We start from the raw sequence: 5,918 nt of genomic DNA, 5'->3' as shown, positions 1-5,918 counted from the left end.
GGGAGATGGTTGGAGTGCTAAGGGACATCAAAGCATTGTGTCCCATCCAAAGCAGATCCAGATGCTGGTCCTAGGATAGGTTATCAGGGCCAGCAGAGGACCCAGTTCTGGTCCTGGCCCCATCACTGACTCCTGGAGACTCTTCCCCTCAGGAAACCTCAGTGTTCACATCTGTGCTATGAGGTGGAGTCTTGGGTCATCTCAGCAGACACACAGTCCTCCCAGCACAGTCAGTCTGGGGCATCTTTGGACCTGAGTCTCCTCCTTCCCCCACTTGCACCAACCTTTGCCCCCTGCCCAGGTCTTAGTGCCTTGAGGAAGGCTGGAGCTTCTCTGCTGGAGCTTTGAGCTTAGAGCCAAGTCAACAAGGGAACAATTGACTGGAATTCTGCATGAATAGAGGGCTCATCCAAGGCTGTAGATAAGCGAGGAGGGACTGGGGGATTCCTGTGCTCCCTGGAAGCCTAGCCTGACCGCAAGCCCCACCCCCTGAGGAGGGGCCCTGCCTTAAGAAGTCCTGGTCTGAGAGGATAAGCAGTAACCTCTCTGGTGGGTCTAACAGGCCCCTCCTCCAGCCCGCCTCTTTCTGGCATGCTTGCAGTCCCCTGCCTGGCCTAAAATCACTGTAGATGCAGTTTGGGGTCAGGAACCACCAAGAGGAACCATTGATTGTGATGGTCAAGAGCCCTTACCACTCCCACACCCCCTTGCCTAACCTTGGGGGTCTCCCCATTCCCATCGTCCCACTAAGAACACAGGCCACAGGGACAGGTGGCTGGCCTGGGCTGGAGCACTGGGGTGGACCTTGCCTGCAGCCCAAGGCCTCTCAAGCTTCAGTCTCCCATCTGGGAGCTGGGCCCCAGTTCCACCACCTTGACCCTTGGGCTGCTCCCCAATTTGCTAAGAATTTTCCAATCCAACAGGTTTACTCTCATAAGGCTCCCTGGAGGAGACTTTCTAACAATGCATAACAGAGACTTGTCCAGAGGCCAGAGGAGGGTCTTTCTGAGATCCTGAGATTCCCTCTCTCCTCATGGGGAAATTGAGGCTCAGAAGAGGAAGGCCTTCCCCATTGAAATGATAGATAAGAGGGGGTGAGAGGGGGACAGGGCATTTGAAGTCCAAAGCTCCAGCCAGTAACTCTCCTCTTCTGCAGAGATGCAAGACAAGATGATGCTTTTTTCCTACCATGAAGAACTCAGAAGGACCACGAGATGACCCAGGCCCTGCCCTCAGGGACTCACAGTCTCTCAAGATAGAGGCAAGAATTGAGAATCTGAGGTCTCACTCTGCTGCGGTCTGGGAAGCAGATCCAGGAAGACCTAGGAGAAAGGGGGACATCTGAAGGGCTTATGAGACTCCCCCACAAGCTGACAAGAGGAGGGCAAGTCAGACAGTGAGAAGCAGGGGCAGAGATGTGCCAGGGTTCAGATAATGGAAACTCCAGGGCCATGGGGCAGCAGGGAAGTGGCTCCCCGAGGTGGGATCTCCAAGTCTCTGAGCCCAGCCCAGCACACAGTAAGTGCTCAAGCATGTGGGGAGTAAGCTGTCTGATCCAGGGGGTCACAAGAAGGCATCTGAGCAAAGGAGTGGCTCCATCAGTTCCGACCTTCCAGAACACTTTCCTTTCTCTCTAATCCCTCTCCTCTCTCTGCTAGGTCATCATTTCCTCGCCCCCTCCTCCACCCCCAAATAGCCCTCTGTGGTCATGCTTGAATGGGAATGTCTACGTGGAGCATTGAGTGGGAGAGGCAGGAGTGGCCATGCTTCCATCTGGGACCCAGCTCTGCTCCCTGGACCAGGAATGGCTTCTGGAGCCAGCTGTGAGGGCCTTGCAGGGGGCAGGATAGGCTGGGTTGTCCAGAGGTCAGCACTCTTGCCCTCTGCCTCTGAACCCCACACCAGCTCAGGAAGTCAGGGAAGGAAGAGGGTGCAGTGGGGGTGGAGGAAGCTAAACCACCAGCCTCCCTATGGAGAGCATGACTGAGTCCGTAGTTGTTAGGGCCTCTGCTTTCCACCTGGGAAATAAGGGTTGAGCTTTTCACTCACTCCTGAGGAGGCAGAGGGGCCCCAGAGATGGACCAGTGGCCCAGGGCAAGTAGGAGATGGGTATGTGATTTTGGATGGCATCCTGCCCTCCCTGGGCCCAGTTGGTGACCAGTGCCCTCTAGCTTCAGGGAGGTCTCTGAGCTATACATAGCCATTCTTCTGTTACTCCCCATGTGTCCCCAGCTGGGGCCCTTAAGCCTCTTCCACAGCCTCAGAGAGCCCTAGGTGTCGGGAAGGCCTGGGGACTTGCTCTGGATGAGCTGGGTGACCTCTGGCATGCCACTGCCCCTCTCTGAACATCGCTTTCCCACACATAGTTTTATAAACTTCCCCAAAGTACTTCCCCTTCTGGCCAGTTCAGCCAGCGTCCACGGCGCCTCTGGGCCAGGCTCTGTGCTGTGTGCTGGATAGTCAGACAGACACAGCCCTGGTCCCAGCCCGAGACATTCCCAGTGTCATTGCCAGTTCATTGCTTCACCCAAATAGCATTGCTTGAGGCATTCAGGATAAGAGGAAACTGAGGCCCAGAGAGATGGCCCAGCAGTCCTTAAATGGCCCAGCCTGAACAAGGACCACCCACATAGAGGGTCCCTCCAGGCCAAGCAGGACCCAGTGTCAAGAACTAAGGGTCTCCCACCCCAGGTCTCCCCACAACCGCCCCTAGGCAGGACCCAGTGTCTAAGCTAACTCCCTTCCCACCACCTCCTTCTTCCTGGCCCCCTCATCCCTTCAAACCGCAGGGCCCAGCCGGCCTCTGGAACGCGTGCCCAGGACCTCGGTGATATTTTGAGTTTAAGAAAACTTTGCAGTCGGCAGGAGCTCTTAAAGGTTATAAATAGCAGCAGCAGGAGCCCATGTCGGGAGAGGCGGAAACACGTGTCAAACATGCCTGGGAGGGGGGCTATTCCAAGGCACAGAACCCCCCCCCCCCCAACTAGGGACCCACCAGGCTTCAGGGGATTTTACAACCACTGGAGCTGGAAGTCACACCACACCCGGAAGGCGTCTGGGAAAGGAGACTTGCTCTTGCCCCCGACCAGGGTCCCAGAGCGGTTGGCCAGGTTGCCCCTGGGCACATGGGGCGCTGCTGAAAGGGATCTGGGGTGGGAGATCTTGCTCCTACCCTCTCCCTCCCTGCCCAGCACAGGAACCCCAGGGCTGAGAGGAGTTTTGGAGTGTGTCCATTCTAACCCCCAAGTCAGCGGTTGGTGGGGCACAAGCCCAGGGTGAAGAAGGGATTATTCCAGGGTCACACAGGAGCTGGGTAGGAATCAGACCCCCCAGCCCATAGTCCTTTTCACCAAATGCTGCTGCTGCATCCCTTCCATGAGCAATGCCTTACCCCACCTGATTAAGCACAGTTGGAGGACTGCAGAAAGTATGAAGGACCTCCTGCTATGTCATCCCTGTCCTCATCTGGAGGTAAGCAGACCCCAGGGGTTCATCTCTCAATGACCCACCTAGTCCCCACATCCCCATTTCTGAAGCTCTGCCTTTTAACAACTGAGGAAGGGAGTGCTGGAGAGGGTAAGAGACACCCTCCACCCAGGGGGCTGCACACCCATGCCACCTTGCCGGGGTGTGGCTTATGGACAATCCAAGGCCAGATATGGGGTCTTCACAAGGAATTCAGCTCTGGTTTGAGCCACTGCAGTCTCAGGTTTGCCTTGAAGGCCATATACTTTGAGGATGTGCTCTCAGGAGCCTGGTCTGAGGGAACACAGCTATGAAGACCCCTTCGATTTTCCCAACTGCTCTGCAACATGCATGGGCAGGAACCATTACTTCAATGCAAAGATTGAAAAACTGGGGCATGTCTGAGGCTCCCACTGCCATCCCCAGTCCTGCCTCACTCATGCCCCACCTGCTGCCTATGGCCCCCAGCAAGTCTGGGGGCGGCAGCCAGGCCTGGCGTCCAGGCTCTCCGAACCTCAGGGAGCCCCGAAGGGTTTATGGGGCTCCCAATGAATAGGCCTGTTGAGCTCAGAGGGGGCCGGGCCCGAGTAAACATGACTGGGTCTGAGCTGCCATTCTCCCCCTGCCTCCTTCCCCAGGACCTAGGACCAAAATACAACTTCCTGTCCCCGGAGCTGAGGGCCAGACTCGCCCCTCAGAGTCCTAAGCTGGGGCCCACTGGAGGAGCGCAGCCCGGCCTGCACAGGCAGCCCCCAGGGTTTGAGGGGAGAGAGAACTTCAGGTTTTCAGATTCATAGGTCTGCATCCAGGACCCCAGGGATTTGGCACTTTACGGAGCCCCTTCAAGCCTTGAACTGCCCATCTGTTAACAACAGATCAAGAAACTGAGGCCACAAACAGGAAGGGGATCCACAGGTCAGGGCGGAACAGGCTTTGGATCCCAGCCTCCTGCTTCTCTAGCCAGTGAGTATGGGAGCAGGAGGAAGAGCAGGGGGTATGTGTGGGCTCAGAGGAGGGAGAAACTCTGTGGGTGAGGCTCAGAGCAGTGGGAAGCTTGACAGAGGGCAAAGAAGGCCTCCCTCTTTTGACACAGATGCCCACTGACTTGCAAAGCTGAAATCTGGTCCCCCAACTGACCCTGTTCACAGAACAGCCTATGTGCCATGGGATACCCTTTGGAGCCAGACACTTGGAAGTAGCCCAGCGCCAGGAGCCGGAGCCCTGTAAGTGTTATTTGTCATCATCTTACTCTGTGCCCCTGGCTAGCCCAGTCTACTCTCTAGGCCTCATTTTCCCTACCTAGAGGCCAGGTATTGGCAAGTTCCCTGCCTCTCCTTCCAGCTTGTAAACCAGAAAGTACTTTGGAAACTATAAAGCTAGGTACCCTCCCTGGGAGCCTAGAAAACCTTGGGGAGGGTCACCCCTGGGGATGGGGGCGCTGTAGGAACATGTCCCAACCTCTGGGGGTGATTTAGACCAGCCGCCTCACGTGCTAAGCGCTGGGGGCTATGGCTGGAATGTGTGGAGCAGCAGCTGCCATGTGAATCATTACACCTCGTCAGGCTGAGCCTGGGACTTCCAGACTCAAACCAGCTCTGACCAGGCTCAGGCAGAAGGGCAGCCTCCAACCAGGATCCCTGTGGTGAGGTTCCAAGATCTTGTATGGTCTCTTCCTCCCCGTCTGTCCACATCTTCGCCCTCAGCGTCTAGGTCCAGCACTGGTTCTGCTCTAGCTCATTCTGCAGAACCACAGAGGGAGGTCATCCTGCCCACAACCCCTGCCTCTGTGACCTGTAACTAAATAAGCAGGCCCTGAACCTTGATGACACCTGTGGGCCAGCCAGTCAGGGCTTCCTGGCTGGTTTCACACTAGGAGCCCACGTTCCAGTGGATAAGGAGTCAGATAGAGGTGTCTGTGGGTCCATAGGGATCAGGACAAGGGCTGGGTAGAATGAGAGTCCCCACACCTCTCCTGGCTAAGGGACACTGAGTACCCAGTGCTTGGAGGTCAGGCCTTCTCAGCCTTAATTTTCTTGCTTGTGGCCTGGGTATGAACTACCCTCAGCTTCTATCTGATTTCTCCAGGTGCCCAAAACTTGAAGAAGTCACTCATATGGGCTGTGCTCATACCTCACGGTGGCCTGAAATTTCTGAGATGTGGAAAAGGCTGGAAGGGGCAGGCGGGGACACATGGACAGAAGGAAAGCTGGTTAGAGAAAGGCTTGGCAGGGCAAGGAGAGGACCACTGAGGCACACACACACACCTGAGGGGCTGATCTGGCCTGGGCACTTGGCAGGCAACCTATGGACGATGGCAGGGAGGGCCCAGCCCAGGGCACCTGAACACTGGTACACGTGGACCTGCCTCTGCTCCCTGATCAGGGGTCTGGGACAAAGTCCTGGGCTGATACAGGGCTTGGTAAAAAATAATTAATTTTCCTTTTCAAGTGAAA

This window comes from Camelus bactrianus, chromosome 17, assembly GCF_048773025.1.
Source record: "Camelus bactrianus isolate YW-2024 breed Bactrian camel chromosome 17, ASM4877302v1, whole genome shotgun sequence".
Lineage (NCBI taxonomy): Eukaryota > Metazoa > Chordata > Mammalia > Artiodactyla > Camelidae > Camelus > Camelus bactrianus.
Note: the sequence above shows the minus strand (reverse complement) of the source record.